Source organism: Nelumbo nucifera, chromosome 1 (assembly GCF_055504915.1).
Source record: "Nelumbo nucifera cultivar China Antique chromosome 1, China Antique-T2T, whole genome shotgun sequence".
Classification (NCBI taxonomy): domain Eukaryota; kingdom Viridiplantae; phylum Streptophyta; class Magnoliopsida; order Proteales; family Nelumbonaceae; genus Nelumbo; species Nelumbo nucifera.
In genome coordinates this window covers 8,523,850-8,542,708 of record NC_142649.1, presented here as the reverse complement: position 1 = coordinate 8,542,708, position 18,859 = coordinate 8,523,850, and positions in this window count along the sequence as shown.

The following is an 18,859-nucleotide window of genomic DNA, read 5'->3' as shown; positions in this document are numbered from 1 at the left end:
ATGATCTACGCATATGGCATTCAAGGTTGGGCCATGCTTCTTATGAGAAACTTGCTTTGATTCTGGAACTGCACATTACTGTACCTAATAATGATTGTTGTGACACATGCTTTCGAACAAAACAAATACGTATTTCTTTTCCTACTAGTCATAGCAGATCTGATGTGTAGTTTACACTCATACATTGTGATATTTGGGGAGGCTATCGCACCCTGTCTTATTCTAGAGTTCATTATTTTTTAACAATTGTAGATGATTATACTTGAACTACATGGGTGTATTTGTTATGATATAAATTAGATGCTTGTTCCTTTCTTGTAATGTTTTGTGAAATGGTGAAAACACAGTTCAATGCTCAAGTTAAGTATATCCGTTCGGACAATGGGTCTGAATTTCTCTCTGGACCTGTTCAAGATTACTTGACAACACATGGAATCTTACATCAAACATCTTATGTAGACACTCCTCAACAGAATGGGGTCGTTGAGCGAAGGGCCTTACAGTTCTAAGCGCACTTGCCAATCAAGTTCTGGGGAGAATGTATTTTGACAATAGCCTACATCATTAATCACTTGCCTACTCCAGTACTTCTTGGGAAATCACCATATGAACTTCTTTTTCACAAGCCTCCTTCATATAATCATTTCTGAACATTTGGCTCCCTCTACTATGCAAGTACATCCCAAAGTGGGCGTGATAAATTTGATGCTCGTTCCACTAAATGTGTGTTTGTTGGATATCCTAATGGTAAAAAAGGGTACATGCAGTATGACTTAGCTACTAAGAGCATATTTGTGTCTAGAGATGTGATTTTCCTTGAACACAAATTTCCCTTTGTTGATGGGGGCATGCCTTTGGACCCATCTCCACCATCAACCATACCTCTGCCAATAGTCGATGATATGGTGGCTGATACAATTCCTAATCAAACACCTAGAACTGAACCAATTTGTGACAGTTCATAGCCCCCTATTAGTTCAGAACTACTTGAACACACTAGTGACATGGACTTTATCACTTTACCAACTCCTGAACCTGTTGTTTCAAGCCTGCCAACCTCACATAACCATTCCCCACTTCGCTCCAAGAGACCTCCTCCACACCTGGCTAACTACATTTGCCCAACACTTCAGTCACAAACTGACTCATGCAGCACTCACCACCCAATCTCCAATTTTCTAACTATTAGTTCAATCCCCTCTACACAACCCGAGCCTTCTTGTTATGATGAAGCCAGCAAACATAACTATTGGAAGCAAGCCATGTCAGCCGAACTAGTTGCACTTGAGCGCACCCATACCTAGACATTGATTGCTTTACCACCGGGAAAGACTCCCATTGGGTGTCATTGGGTCTACAAAGTCAAGTTCAAGTCTAATGGAACTGTTGAGCATTACAAAGCTCACTTGGTAGCAAAAAGCTATACTCAAATTGAAGGCATTGATTATACAGAGACATATGCCCCAGTTGCTAAGCTCGTAACAGTACACTACCTCTTAGCTCTGGTTGTAGCTTGAAATTGGGAACTACATCAGATGGACATAGGCAATGCGTTCCTCCATGGTACTCTCCATGAATAAATCTACATGGTTCCTCCACCTGGACTCTTGCCTCCTAAGGATCAGCGTGTATGTCGCTTGAACAGATCTATTTATGGCCTCAAGAAAGCCTCATGCAATTGATTTGAAACTCTAGCTCATGCTCTTCGCTAACGGGGCTTCAAGCAATCAGTTGTTGATAATACCCTTTTCACTTCAATACAATTAGGTAGCATTCTTGTGGTATTTGCATATGTTGATGACTTGGTGATTACTGGAAATGATTTAGCTCGTATTTCTGCTCTCAAGGACTACCTATGACAATGCTTTCCAATTAAGGACCTCAGACCCCTTCGATATTTTCTTGGAATTGAGATCTCTCAGTCTTCTTCTGGGATTTTTCTTAATGGAAATATACCCTTGAATCCTTAAAGATGCAGACATGTTAGGTTGCAAACCCAGTATGTTTCCCATTGCACAACAACATCATTTGAGACCTGAATCTGGCATGCCAATTGCTCAACCTGATCAGTACAGACGACTTGTGGGTCGTTTTCTCTATCTCACTATTATGGGACTAGAAGTCACTTATTCAGTTCATATTCTAAGTCAGTTTATGAGTGATCCTAGACAACAACATTTAGATGCTGCAATGCATGTCCTCCGATACTTAAAGGCAACACCTGAGCAAGGAATACTTCTTTCGGCTGATTGTGATCTCCAATTGCGAGCTTACTGTGACTCGAAATGGGCTACTTGCTCAACCACTCGGAAATCCATCACCGACTATCTCACAACTATAGGACAATCTCCTTTGTCATGGAAAACTAAGAAGTAAGCAACAACAGCCCGCTCTTCTGTTGAAGCAGAGTATCGTGCAATGGTAGCTGCCACTAGTGAACTATTGTGGTTGAAGCAAATCTTCTCTAATCTTGGTCTCTCTCATCCACAACCCATGAAGTTATACTGTGACAACAAGGCAGCACTCCACATTGGTGCCAATCTAGTATTCCATGAGCGTACCAAACATATTGAAATAGATTGCCACTTCATACGAGAGCACCTTCCGTCTAAAGCTATAACTACTGCTCATCTTCCTACATCGGCTCAGCCTACAAATATCTTTACCAAAGTTGTTGGATGAGATAGCTTCTTTATTATCCAAGTTGGGCATTTTTAATCCTCATGCTCCAACTTGAAGATGGGGGGGGGGGGGGGTAAGGGGGGTATTAGGAGAATACTGATTGACGCAAGTTGCGGTGAGTTTTACTCTCGCAAAGAAGTTTGTTATAAAGTCGGTTATGAATTTGTTTTGGTAAATGCCACGTTAGCCTCCTTTGGCTCCTTGTAATAAATGCCTATATATATATTTGATAAGTTTAATGAAGTAAAGATAACTTTTCTTCGCCATTTTCTTGTTATCAGTTTTACAACCAATGGTTTTACCCAAGAGGGGGTGAATTGGGTATAGCTTAAAACTTAAATAGTTTAAGCTCAAATACCTTCCCCTAAACTAAAGCTAAGCCTTCTTGAAGATTCAATTCAAGTAGCAATGGAATAAAGGCTTAACAACTGTATTCAACAGTTAATCAGAAGATTGACCAATGTGATTCACTTTACTACTAAATAAAGAACTGCAACTTCAAGCAAATAAGCAATATAAACATAGAGATTGTAGGAGTTAGCAGTTAAACAAAGGGAAAATTTCTTAAACTACCCCTATTGTTTAGCTAATTGACAAACTGTACACTTACTATTTAACCATTGTCTTAAACCACCCCTACTGTTTTTGACAATTGACTGGTTCTACCCCTGCCATTAGCATCCATTAATAATCTATCAAAATCCGTACACACATGACACCATGTGACATAATTTTTCTTAAAATCCAACATTACCCTTCTTCCCTCTCCCTTCTCGCCCCTCTCCTCCTCCTCCTCCTCTTCTTCTTCTTCTGATCTTTTTCTTCTCAATAGCAGCAAGCCAAGCTCTTCACAATGGCAAACAGAGACGGCAACGAGCCTTGCTCTAATATCCCCTCTCTTGCTCTGAGCCATTGAGTAGTTGTCAGTTGTTTGTGTGGCAGTGGTAGATGATCAATGGTAGAAGAAATAAAAGCGGCAGCGGTGGATGTGGGCAATCGGCAAGAACGAGAGAGAAACAATAGGGGGTCTTTTAGAAACACTTGTAGTAGCAAAAAGTCACGCAGACGAGCTTCTGCTACTATCCAACGATTACTTGATTGTCAATCGGCTATACTACACCTCTCCACGCATATCCCATAGGTTGGCTAAGTGGCCAATAGCTCTAAACCCTAATTAAAACCCTCCTCTCAGAATCGCCCATCACTAGTTCCCAACTTCTCGTTGCTATGTATTCCCTTCTGAACCAAAAACAACACACAGAAGATGGCTTCTCACAATAACAACTTTGGCATTCTCCTCCTTCAAAGCCTGATGGGAAGATTGCAACTCCGGTGGAGGTGGAAAGATTGAGCCATCATCTAGTTCCTTTCGCTCTATTTCTAGAAAGACTTGGAATAACCCAATTGTGAAGAGGTCTGATGAAGGTGGGAACAATCATTTCGGTGAGCTCTCTGGGTCGAGCGAGAGTAGCCCGACTACCTCTAAAAGCGTCTGATCTGCTATCGTGGCTCATAATTCCAAGCTGGGTCACAGGAGATCTAATTTTGGTAGTGCCCCATTAATAAACTCAGGTGGAAGCGTCACCAGTCGTAGTGGTGGCAGCTCGGTTATTTCGTCGATTATGAATGTTCTTCCTAGTGGGAACATTTGTTCCTCCTGCAGGATTTTGAAGACGGGCATGGCATGTTGGAGCTCTACTCACAGAGACGTTTTGGGGTATGGGACGGGGAATTATGGGCACATGAGTATAATGCGGGGAGTTGGTGGAGGGAAATTGGGCTCCGACAATGGAGGAGGAGCGACTGGAGGGAATGTGACTGGGAATATACAATTCGCTGGGGAATCAATGATGGTGAAATGAGTGATGGCAAGCAATGAGCAGTATAGAAGAAGAAACTTTATAGAAGCGCTTTGTTTGTATGATCGAGCCATTGCCATATCGGCAGATGCTGGAGCAATAGGGTAGTGGCATTGACAGGGCTTGGTAGGTTGGGCAAGGCCATAAGGGAATGTGAGGAAGCAATAAGGTTGGATCCTGGATATTGGAGAGCGCATTAGCGATTGGTGTCCTTACATTTGAGGTGAGAGAGAGAGAGAGGAGGAGGAGGAGGAGGAACTTGAGTGCTTTGTGTTGTTAGTGTTCTTTTGCCTAGATGAGCTTGAGTACTTTGTGTTGTCGGTGTTCTTTGCGTTTCCACAAATTTTGTCTAGACTTGAGGAGTGAGAGTGAGAGGAATAAGATGGTGAAACCACAACAAAGATGATAGTTCAACAGGTGATGTGGATTTGGGTTACAATGACGATGATAGGCATGGAATCGGGAAGGAGGTGCCAACGTTTGAAAAAAGATGATGGATGGGATTCAATGGAAGGGTAAAACTTACTTTTCATCCTTTTTGTTAGAATTTAACGATAATAACAATTATCAGAAACAATAAGGGTGGTTTAAGACAAGAGAAAATTCCCGATAAGTACCCTATACTTTAGGCCGAGTACCAATTTAGTACTCGTACTTTAAATCATGACAATCTAGTACCTGAATTTTCAATTTGGGACAATTTAGTACCCGAGCTTTCAATTTGCGACAATTTAGTACCCGACATTAGATTTCCGTCAGTTAGAAACTCACATGTGGGTTAAAATTTCAAAATGCCAAAAATACCTTTTATGAAAAACTCTCTTATTTCCCTAATCCCTTGTCTTCGTTCTAGGTTGAGCGAACGAAACCTGTTGTCTTCATTCTGGGTTAGAACGAACGAAACTTGTTGTCTTCATTCTAGGTTGAATGAACAAAAAGCACAGGTCGCTTTTTGGCGTTTCATGCATCGTTTCAACACTCCCCGATATCATCCAGCTACTACATAAGTCGTTGTTATCATCTGTTGATCGGAGTTTCAAGACTTTAAACTCAGCCATTTTTGTAAATCCTTTTCTTTAGAATCTCTTCTCTTTAGAATCCTTTTCTCAGAAAGGAAAACTCTCTCTTGGCTCTTGTATGGCCTGGTTCAAAAAATCAAAACACAATTAGGGTTTTAATTGTCATTTCTTGGGCCATTCAGAAGGAAGAGCAGCGGTAGTGCTGGTGAAGGCATTTAAAACTAGAAAGGCTAGAATAGGAGAGAGATTCAGTGTCCCTCCAAGAGGTGGAATAATCCATCGGAATATGTTCAAGTAAGGATCACACAAAGTGCTAAATGAAGGAGGAAAAAAAGAAATTCCAAATCAAAACATTTGAGGCATAGAAGACAAAAAAATTCAAAGCAATCACTGCAAGGATAACAACAAAAATCAGTTGTGTAGGCTCCACTAGAATTTTAAGTGTCTAGAAAATCAGATAGCATATCTTTGTATTCTAATTGGCGATGCACAATCACATGCAAGCAAATTCAGAACTCCAATAGCTTTGATTGCTCAACATTGATTTTTCTTTACACTAGTAAGTGGAGAGCATTCATGAGAGTTAAAGAAGCACACCTGAGAGGGATAACAATGGCTAGAGGAGTGTTGGGAAACCAGGTCAAAACAAGCCGGACAATCAGCAGAGTGTTATAGATGTTTAAGAAGTTCAAAATTCCATTTGACACCACAATCCCTGCCACTGAATCACCAGGTAAAATGACAACAAAGTTGTGGTTGTACAAGGTATTGAGAGTTCTGGAATTTCTGCAATGAATCTGAAAGAAGATTTTAATGTAGTACTCATGTCTCTTAAGAAATACGAGAAATTTGTGCAACTTAAGTCCTGATAAGGGTTATATGTGCCAACCATTTACCCATGCTGACAACCAACCCAAAACCCCAACCTAACTGTGTTCCTGGGCTACCATAGCTCAAACCAGTTAATAGTCTAACAAGATCAATATGACTAATTTCCATCGACATCCCCATCATCTAAGGCTTGTCCTTACTGACCTTCATCTCCAACATAATTTGGCCCTGCCTGAATCTAACTAATCTCCAACATAACCAACCCATTGCCACATTTAGGTAGGCAAGTTAGCATCTACGGAAAAATGGCCAATTCAAATACCATATGAGAACTACTTGGCTGCAGATATAACTCTTTCAAGATAGACAAAGTCTACATTCAGACTGTAAAATTTTCTCTTGCAAAAACAATATGAGTGTTTGATATTTGAACAGAGAAAATAAATCCCTATCCAAGCCAAGGAATGAAGGAATAGCTTTCCACGTTTGGTTTGAACATGTTCTTTAAGAAAAATTTCTGATTTATCCCAGTGAAGGTTTTGTATGAACGAAAATTCCTAACCAAACAACTTATACATGGTATTTATAATGAGATACTATTTTGATGATGCGACGACGAAAACAGAAAGCATCAGTAAGCCATTACGAATGGATTATGAAATAGAATTTAAGAAAGTATTTTCCACCTTTCCCAATCAATTGCACGTACAAATGCCAATTGCGAGCAGACATTGTTTCAATTACTAGTCATCCTTGGATATGGCAGTCTTGAAGTGAAAATCCGTAATTATCTATATCAAAAGGATTCTAAAGTTTTTCATTAGGGGAAGAGGGGTGTAGAGAATTACCTGCAAGAAGTTGCAAAAAATGACTGAGTTTAAAGTCTTGAAACTATGAATTATTGTGGGGGATTGCTATTTTTGGAACCATGAATTAGTATGCTCGATTCGTTCCAATCCGAGTTTTTTGAACGAACGAAACCTGTTGTCTTCATTTTGGGTTGAACAAACGAAAGAGGAGAAGAGAGCCGACCTTCCTCTTCATTTTGGGTTGAACGAATGAAACCTGTTGTCTTAATTCTGGGTTGGATGAATGAACCGTGGTTGTCTCTTCGGCACCGACAACAAGTCGTCTTCTCTGGCAATGGCTGAGTAAACTGTGGGCAAAAGAATGTTCCAGCGACAGGAAACGGGAGTCGTCCTTTGAAAACAACACTGCTTCTCGGATTCTTGACGGCACAATAATTTTTTGGCGTTGTGTACATCGAAATCAACTTTCCCGGCGGCACATTCGCTTGACACCACCAGCGTGAGGGAGCTGGTTCTCTATAAATGCAAGTATGAATAGTGGTTTCTACTTGCATTGCTTGATGGGTTATTTTAATAATTTTAATCGGTCAAAATAGCACTAGGGGTATTTAAGACTTTTTATCTTCTAATTGACGGAAATCTAACGTCGAGTACCAAATTGTCCCAAATTGAAAGTTTGGTACTAGATTGTCACGATTTAAAGTACGGGTACTAAATTGGCACTCGGCCTAAACTACAAGGTACCTATCGGGAATTTTCCCTAAATTAGTTAAACAATAAGGGTATAATTTGTCAATTAGCCAAATAGTAGGGACAATTTAAGAAATTTGCCCTTAAACAAATTTAAGACAATAACTACAACTAACTACTTGAATATAAATAGCAGCTGAAAGAAAATGTAGCAATAAAGTAAAGGGAAAATTTCTTAAAGTACCCCTAAATTTTAGGAAATTGACTTACTCACCCTTATTGTTTAGAAATTGACTTAAAGTATCCCCAAGTTTTCTAATAATTGACTAAGTCCTCCTACTGTTAGCTCTATTAACAGAATGATGGAGGTCAGGGAGTTGAAAGGAAAGTTGATCGAGGTAATCAATTGTGCAAAAGAATTGCTACAATCAGTCCGGAGTCACTTAGATTATCCGTCAAACAATAGAGCAACAATTGTTGTTGGAGCAACTAATCACAACTCTGCTTTGCAAGATGACTAAGAAAGAAATAGGATTTAAACTAAGCAAGTTTTTGTTGTGGTTTTTGTTATCTTTATAGGAATATTAAAATATCTGGGAGGGTTAGAGAATATTCTATTGGATTTGAGAGATTGAGCTGAGTGATTTTTAGCTTGAAAATCTCAAAAGTTTGAGACATTCTTAAAGATGGGTTCGTTGATTTACAACTTGAAATTTTCAGAAATCCATAAATATCATTTTAAAAATAGAATTTATTGTTATGTGTGTTTGTGATTCTTCCGATGAGACTTTTTTGTTTGTCTGCAACAAAGTACATAGTTGAGGCTTTGAAAATTTAAAGAATAATGGAGGGCAAAATTAATCATAAAAGGGTAATATTGGGTTTTAAAAAAATCTATACATCACATGGTGTCACTTATGAACGGATTGTGATGGAACACTAACAGAGGCTAAAGCAGTAGGGGTGAATAAGTCAATTCCCTAAAACTTAAGGGTACTTTAAGAGATTTGCCATAAAGTAAATGAACTACTATAAAATGTTAGTGCTGTTGCAGTATCTACACAAGAAGTGTGTGCCAATTTGTATAGCTGGAGATATAAGATTAACCACAAAATAATAGCTATGAAAAGTACTAGCTATTGAAATAATCAATGTGAGATTCAAGCAGTTAGAAGATATCTACTAGAATCTCAAGGATAAATTAACTACTCAAAATAAGTGATATAGTTGAATAATAAATGAAGCAATGAATGTAAATGATTTTAATAAAATAAATGTAATGTAGTAATAAGTAAATGATTAGCAGTTGGTGAAAGTAAGTAAAGAAGAATTTAAATTCCTAAACCAAGATGTTAGTGTAATTAGTAGGATTAATGAGGTTAGTAACATTGTAATTGCACCAAGAATCTGTATCTTATCGTTCAAATGAAAATAAACAAGTTATTTTGCAATATCTTCAGATATGCAAGTTTAAGTAGTTGGAGCATTTGCATCATCAGGTTGTAGCAGTTTTTTTTTTATCAAACACATGAAGATATGGTGTTGATCCCCATGAGTTTGAGGGAACTTACCTTTTTTCATCTATAAATATGATGCAACTCTCAGATTTGGTTAATTAATTAATGCATTCAATCATTCTTCTCTGGAACTTAGATAAATTCAATTTGTAGCCCCAGCTTCAATATCAAACGTTGTCCAATAGATATTAACTATAACCTGAAATTTTCTTTAAACTACTCATTGTTGTGAGAAGGGAAAGTATTTCTCTTGCATGCCATGCACACAACGTCCATCCATGGAGCTTGACGTGTCTGAAACAATGCACGCAACTCCATTACCTCGTTTCGCAACTTCTGGTTCTCTGCTGATAAAGCTTGACACAATCGTCTATACTGTTCATGGTCGACTTCTGTTTTCTTCATTTTTATTCTATAACCGCATCATAAGAAGAGGAAAGAACAGCAAAAGAAAATTAAGAAACGGGAATGTTAAGCATCTTATAAAGTAGGGAAAAAATAAACTGACTGTAGAGATAATTTGCACAACTGCTTATAAATATAAACACAACTTGGTACGTATCAACCAGGCAAAATCCAGAGCTTTTCTGTTACATGATTATTCCTGAAATTTGTTAACGAGCGGAGCTATTATCCAGCCAAGGGAGATGATGACATTGGTTCGACTCAAATTGGTGGTGGCTGCATATGAAAAGGATCATTCCTAGGGAGGCTCCATTTTTTTTTTTAATTATACAAATAGAACCCTCCTAGGACACCATGTAATAAGCCAAGCAGAATATATCACCTTGCTAGTTAGAGTGGTTTCTCAGTAGAAAGACATTCCTAGAAAGGAGAGAAATAAATGGAAACCTAAGGGGGCGTTCTACAACATGAATGTTTTCGTTTCCATTTGTTTTTGGAATCGCTACATCAGCAAAAAACAACAAAAATGTGTTCTTGAATTCTGTTTTAATTTGTTTTCCAAGGGAAAAATACATTGGTTTTGTTTCAATAAACGGTACATGCTTTTGAAACCAACAAACAAAAACAAATTCATTAGTAAAGAACTTGTATGATTTATGAAACATGATGTTGAAAAAGCAGACAAAAAATTCAATAACATGTTTTTGGTTTCAATTTTAAAAACACGCACAACCAAGAAAAGCAATTCATGCTGTAAAATGCCCCCTAATACTCTAAACATGCATAAGGTTCAAGAATGTCGGGTTAGTTCGGGAAGGTGACTGGAAATAGGTTTGATATATGAGGAAGCTTATGTGATCATATAATTGTCTATAGTTCGGGAATGTCTGATTAGTTTAGGAAGGTGATGAAACCAATATAATTGTTTATAGTTTGCATACCAATAACGATCTAAACAATCCTTTCCATTTCTTGATATATTATATAGACCAAATGTTCTTCTTTAGAGAAAATTACAAGATATAATGTGATCATATTACACAATTTGTAGTAACATGCAATTATTTGCAATATAACTCACCTTGCTCTTTGATTTTGGAACCACACCAGAACTTGTCGAGGGGTAAGATTAAGTTCTTCTGCAAGTCTAACTTTTTCTCCCTGCTTCTCCACATACGCATACATAAAGTGATGGATTTCAGAATGCATCACAAAATTAGAGATAAAAATCCAAATAACAAACAAGATATAACATTGGTTGGCAAATATGAATACATCATGCAATATTCCTTTTAATCGTAAATAAAACCTATAGAAATTTTTAATTCAAGGGCCTTGATATAGTGCTGCCCCTCTAATCATAAATAACCCCATAAAAATTCAAAGGGTTTATGAATTATGATCAAAACCCTCTTATTATTAGCATTAGTGTTGACCCTTACCTTATCAATATATAAACCTACTTTGAGCCTACTTCTACCAACTTAGCTCTAACTTACATTCAAATGGTGGTAGGAGACAAGGAAAGGAGATGAGATCGAATAATGAAAAGAGGTTCCCTAACTCTTGAATTTACTAACAATAGAGTTTGCCACTAGGATAGGATCCAGAGATTTTCCAGCGGTTGAATATATTAATCTTTTGTCTTAGAAAACGATAGGAGGACCATAACTAGACATGCTTAAACTTCAGGTGATGCATAGTGAAAACACACATGGATTTTTTGAGCCTTCAGCCAAAGAGGCTCTTCAGGAGTCAGGATCAGCCAAAGTCTCTTTGTCGACCTTATTCCTAGTTGTGGAAACTGAGATTATATATAAATACTGGTAATAAAAGGGAATTAGAAGAACAAATGCAGTGAAGGTCCTTTCTTAAAAACGAATGGATTGTTTTGTCAGCTTAAATATTATAAATTAGAGCATCAATGTAAGGGTTAATTTAGGTAGGAAGACGAAAATCATTGAATTAATTAATACAACAGAGTTTCTTTGGTATTACAATTACTTATTGAGTTTTTATAATTGAACAGAACATTCATATGGGTTTTAAAATAGTAGTAAAGTATTCATATTTTTTCAGTTATAATCTGTTACAAATAGTTTCTTTTTTTTTCTTTGCCTTGAAATCTTTTCTTATTTAATTATAAAAACAATCTAAATAGATAGATATGGATAAGTGCCTTGAATTAAATTTAACAGGCTATTCTCAATTCTCAAAAAAAAAAAAGAAAAAGTAACAACAAAGAAATAATAATGTTGATGTCGCATTGCTAAGCTACAAGAAATACTGGTAACCGAAACAATTAATTAGTGTAAAAATAAAGTGAAGAAATTGTTGCAAATTATAGTATACTAGAGAATGACCCCAATACTAAGTATGGGGTAACTAAATGTGTGTATAATTTAGTTTAAAGTTTACTATTTAGTTATCAAAAATTAAATTAAAAAAAAAACTAATATGAGTCTTGCATCTTTGTAAGTGGCAATCTATTCAGACCTATTTTATTTGAAGCCCATTATTAATTTATATTTTTTTAATTTGATTTAATATATTAAATGAGATCTTATTGGTAAACATTAACCCATTTTATTTGGTATTTACTATTTGTCTAATAAATCTATTTTGAGATGTTTATTTTTAAAAGTTAAATTAGGTTGCTTCCTAAAAGTTAAATCAAGTTTATAATTAATAAAGTATTTTCTTTTTGAAAAAAAATCATTTAAAAACAAATGTGAATTTATGATAATCTTTTAACCAATCCTACCATTTGTATTTAATAGACTATAGATAAACATGTGTTGAGCTAATAAATAACTGTCTATTGAGAATGTTTAGAAATGAAACAACCCAATTTTGGGATCATATTTCTTGAATTAATAGGATGCCACGTGTCTAAATGGTGGTAGTGAATTGTGGGCTTTAGTAGCAACTTATCAAAAACTGTTACATGTCTAGCTTTCTAGAAAATAAAAAGGCCACTTGTCTTAATGGTGGTAGTGGTTTGTGGGTTTTAACAACAACTTCTCAGAAAATGTCACGTGTTTAAATTTTTAGAAAGATGAATAGACCACATGTCTAAATGATGGGGTTGTAGCCTAAAGGCCTATAAAAAAATCATGTGCGAAAAATCTCTAACAAGTCATTTATTCATAAAAACATCATGGTTTTAACCTTCCAAATATAATTGCATTTAGAAAATCTAAGTTGAAGTACATTGTCTTATTATTCAAACCTTTTACTATGTTTTATGCCATGGAAACTGCATATTAACTATATAAAGATATATAATGTGGATATATTTACTGAAACAAATTATATATTTTATTAAAGAACATACTTCTAAATAGCCTGTAATGAATATACATATATATATATATATATATTTTCCACCCTAATTCTATACAACTTCAGAATGTAAGACATGAGTCATTGACATCTCTGTAACCATAAAAGCCAGAGAAATTGATGGTTGGAAATGAAAATCACCAAAGCATAAAGATTTTAGGTAAAGAAATATATGATACTCTCACATTTATTTTTTCTTGTACCACTTAAATCCATTTTATATCACACAAAGGGCATGCTGTGTGTGGTACATATAGACAGACAGATTAGGGAATCGACTAGTAGAAATGATATAGTGTTCCAGATATGTGGTGTCTAGTGCCTTTGTGAGGAGTATTAGAAAAAATATATATACTTAGCGACATGGGGTTGCTACCTTGGTTAGTAAGCTGTCTTCCTTGAAGCTTTTTTCTAGGACGGCAATCTGTTGAACAGTTAGTTTCAGTTTCTTTCTTTTTGTCGACGTGCCTTCTTGTTCCCCTTCACATCCTCTCCTTTCGTATTCATGGCTGTAATCACTATTGTCGTCTTCTTTCGGTATCTCATTCATGTCAATATGAACCCTTCTCTTCTTTTCCTCCGCATCTTTTCAAAGAAAATAATCTCAGTATCAAAATCCATGGGAGAAATTGTGTACATGACTCTGATTCGTGCATTATTATTATGAAGGAACTTTTTGACTTATGGAATTTGGAATAGAATCTTTAATGAGAAAAGAAAGATGGGGTCGAGAAAATTCATTAAAATTTGAGATACATCAGGAGAGTAATTAAACAGAAACAAGATGCAGAAGAGTCCTTACTGGGACATGATGGGCTGTTGTTAGAGATAGGCCTGATGGCTTCCGGCATGCTTGAACTGCCCGTCGATTCTTCTTCAAACATTTCTCTCTCTCTCTCTTCTTTCTTCTTCTCCGAAAAGTACTAGAAACAACGTGATAGGGTTTCAGAGAAGAAGCACAGTAGAAAGTAGAAACAACACCTGAAATGGGAATGAATTATGTAGGTGTAGCCTGGAATTTCGCCTGCAGACATTTAGTGCAGTCCATGGAATTACCATTTGAGGAGTAACATAACTATTTGGTTTGAAAAATGATTTATTTGGCAACGGTTCGCAGCGAGTCAAGGAAGTCAGAAAGATATAGTATTGTCCTTGAACGACTCACCATTGACTTGAATCAGAACTGCACGTGTAGACACCAAAGCATAGCATTTGTTTTGGAGATGTGACATAATAAATACAATTGATTTTGCCACGTTGCATTATTGTCTTTTCTGAATTCAACTGTGGTACGAAACGGTATGGTACCTTGAAAACTGATAAACCAATCAATTCATTTTCACCCAAATTCACGTATGGTTCAAGTTTTTCAGATACCATACCTTGTTGTACTGTAAAAATTATATAGGGTAAATTTATGGTTTAGCCAATTGATTAAGTGTATCCTTGCTGTTTAAAAATTGACTATCATTATTCCTATTGTTTAAAATCTTCCAATGGTTAAGTATGAACAGAAAAAGTCAAATGACTTTAACTCAAATTCAAACACTTGCCCTATTAGTCGAAAGAGGGAGGGAGCGCCATCCATGGACGCGACCATCCCTTGCCAACGACGACGTAGCTGCAACTACCGAATGGGGGAGCGTGCGTAGGCGGGCGAAGATCTCTACCGCCCTCCCCCTTCTTCTCTCTACTTTAGAAATTTGATCCTTTTAAATTGCCTGTCCGAACGTCGGTTTGACCTGCCACTTTCAACTTCAGCATTTCTGCAATCACCATTCACTATTCACCATTAAAGCAGTAAGCGGTAGAGGTAAACAAGGGAGTAACCAGACCTATTTAAAAACAATGGCTCCATGATCAGTCGGTTGTTCAATCTCCACTACACGTATGGAGGGCAAATGTTTAGCGCCTTCGTTCTTAGGCTTGGAGGAATCACCACTGTACTCTCCGGCACCGGCAGGAGATGTTGATGCTTTGAACATATAAGTGTGAGAGATGGAAGAGTATTTTCCCGGCCCTTTAATCTCAGCCGTCCACTTGAAATTCTTTTCTACAGCTTCTAGCACACCGTTTTGGATTTTCCTCCCTTAATCTCCGATGTCCACTTATACTTCCAATCGAGGCCACTTTTCTCCGGGGAACCGATCAAATCCCAGCTCGAGAGCAGAGACACGATTGCACAGGCTCCGCAAGTAGAAATCAGTGGCCGTTCGTTCTTGGTACCTCTCGTGTAGAAGAGAATCTGGTTTTGTCGATCTAGATGAGATCGGTAACGTTTTCGATTAAAGTGAGGCGACGAAGAAGAAAAGGAGAAGCATTGGGGAAAGAGATCGAAGTTAGAGAGGCGCGTGCACAGGCGGGTGGAGATCTTTGCCGCCCTCCCCCTCCTTCTCTCTACTTTAGAAATCTGATCCTTTCAGATTGCCTGAACGCTGGTTTGGTTTGATGGATGAGAATGCAGAGGGCAGTGTTTGGGTGAAATACAAATACATGAAATGAAAGGATATCGGATTACAGAGTGCGTTTATATCTATTCAGTATTCACAACAAACATGTGTTGTGTTATGAGAAGAATTGCTGACGTGGATAGATTCCTCAATACGCCCCCTTAAGCTGAACTGGCCATGGAAGACAGGAAGCTTGAAACACAACTTAGTGAACAGGTCTGCCCATTGATCAACAGTAGCAAGGTACCGAACATCTAACTCTTTTCGAAGAATCATTTCCCGTAGGAAGTGAGAATCTACCTCCACATGGCGTGTATGAACCTGAAAATGAAATATACAGGATGAGAGGTCAGGTAGATGGCACCCACATTGTCACACCATAATAAGGGTGCCCAAGTAGAGAGCACGGATCCAGATGTTTTCTTTGAATGCTTTGGCAGGTTTTGTTTAGTTTTTCTGGGTTTGTCTGGTGCAGCAGCTGGGTGTGGGTGGTTCTTCCTTTGTTAGGGTGTGGAGATTTTTTTTCTTCGACATGCAGGAGTTTTGCTCCTTTTGTGGTTCTTTCTTCTGTTTTCTTTTTTTTTTTTTTTTTTTTCCTTTTCCATTGTTTTGTTTTTTGAAAAAGAGAAGGTAGCTTTTATTGAAAAAAAAACAAAGAAAGAAAGTATATAAAAAGGAAACAAGCATGGTAGATCTGACCCCAAAACAACCACTCCCATCCCAAGCACACCCACTCAAGGGCCTGAGACAACACACGAGATAACCAAAACCAAGGCCTCGATCAACCTAACTTCGATGGCCAAAAAGCAAAAACACAGCGGAAGACATGGGAATGTATAGTAGGAAGACAGCTACTCTAACGAACCGATCGAGTTGTGCTATTGCATCTGCTTCTTCTACTCCTCGCCCTCCCCCTCGGGAAGGAAGATCAGCAACCGGCAAATTAAATGACATCGCGAGAGGTTCAGAAGAATGGTCCCGACCACGAGCTATCTATCTCCACTTCTGTATCCGGTTCGGAACAAATGACATCCCGAGAGGAATGAATGATCCTTCACCTGGTTGGCAAAATTAGCTTTAAACCAGTCCCGTATTTGAGGTTTTTGCTCCACTAGGTAGGACACCCCAAGAAATGCAATGAACCTAGGTCCTTCAATGAAACCTCATAAGCTAAAGTGATGATAACTGATTGCATCAATGTAGTTGACTGGCTTGTTACCAGCCGATCATCAACATAAATTAGGATATAAACGTAAGCAGAACAATGTATGACCAATAATGGTTCAAACTTCGAATTATAGAAACCCATGGTTCTTTGTCTGAGTCCATACAAGGCCTTATGCAAACCACACACATAATTGAGGAATTGGGGATATTCAAATCCCTTGGGCTGCTTTATATAGATTTCCTCCTCAATAAACCCATTAGGATGCGTTTGATTTGTGGGAAGATTTTGGTGGGATGAGAAAAGGGAGAATTTATAAAAATTTTTCATGTTCCATTGTTTGGCTGCAAAAAAGAAAATAGTGGAAAAAGCAAACTTAATAACAATTATTAATTAATTAAGTATATAGTAATATTCTTGCAAATCCTTACCATCCTTAGGCTTTATAGAGGCATTTTGTCAAACGCCATTCTCCCCTTCATTATGTACTACCATCACTGCCACCTTGATGGATGACTAAATAGGATTTCCTTCAAAGTATTGTAAAGTTTCTAGTGGTACCAACTCCACTCTATTACATGAAGTCACTTTCTATTAATTAACTTTGCATTTGGATAAGCTTTAGGATTTATTTTTTCAAAGCACAAATGCATAAAGCCCCTATGGGTAGGGTGTAAGTGAGTCGAGCCTATTCATGAGTTACTTGGGCTTGGCTCACCAAATACTCAAACTTTGGCTCAAAGCTATTGAGTTCGAGTTGAGCTTTACTCAATTCAAGTATTTGGTAGAGCTAAATTCGGAGAGTGGCTCACGAGCCTAATTAAGCTCCTCAATATCAGTAACCTGTACCTTAGCGGTAGTGTCAAGTTAGTAAGGGGGTTAATCAAACCATGGACATTTTTTGTAAATTGAACTGGTCCTACCAGTTTTTCATTTTCTCCAAACTGAAACTGAACCGGTACCACCGGTTAACCGGTCCATCAGTTTCGGTTTTTGATCGGTTCGGTTCTTTGGCTTTCGGTTTTTTTAGTTCATAATATATATTATATAAATATATGTATAATATTATATTATAAATAATAAATGATATATCATATATTATAAATGTTATAAAAATATATAATGTATATATATTTATATATAAAATATTGAAAATATGTGACATATTTAAAATATATATACCGGTCGGTTCAGTTAACCGTCGATTTTTTCTAGGGTAACCGAAAACCAAACCGGTCCTTCGGTTTTTCAAAAATACCAAACCAAAACTGAACCGATTGGTTCGGTTAACCGCATTTTCTAGTTCGGTTTTCTTGGTTTGGTTCGGTTTTTCATGGACACCCCTAGTTAGTATCCGAACTTCAAATCATGTCAATGTAGTACCTAAACTTCTAAAAACTATCAATTTGGTCTAAAACCGTTAATATGCGTTTAAGTATCATATAAAAGGACAAAAATGCCCTTCACCTATCATCTAATTTTCTTTATCTACCATACTCACATAAAATGCTTCGTCAACACCTCAACCTCCTGGCAGACATCAATGGGAATAAGTTCTAGTTCCTGGTGGCACAATTCACCTGTGGCACAATTCCTAGCAAACATGTTATTGTTCTGGAAGACAACAACTATATTCCCAAATATGAAATCAATGGTACCATATATATCACATTCTCTATAAAATTGTCTATTAGAGTGGACATAGAGAGTGTCTTGATATCTTTCGAACTGCATCAGTAGAAAACGGATGTTTAAATTCAAATGAGCATAGAGATTCGCCACACACAATAAATGTGGATGCTTTTCTAAGAAGAATACGATTACACAAGAAGGGTGTTTAGATTCTCATTGATGGAGCAATAGCTAATTACCCTCAATCTATTTTGTTAATGTTTTAGATAATGAGATTGTAGTGCTTTTAATTTCTTAATTCTACCCATGGAGGTAACAAATTACTTGCAACATTCTCCACTTCTCTCCTTCCACATGTCTTATTGATTCAACAATGGCAAGAGTGAAATACATAGAGCCATTAGGCAGCGACGCCATTGCTGACAAGAGAAAGGAAACAATGGTGTCCCTTACAG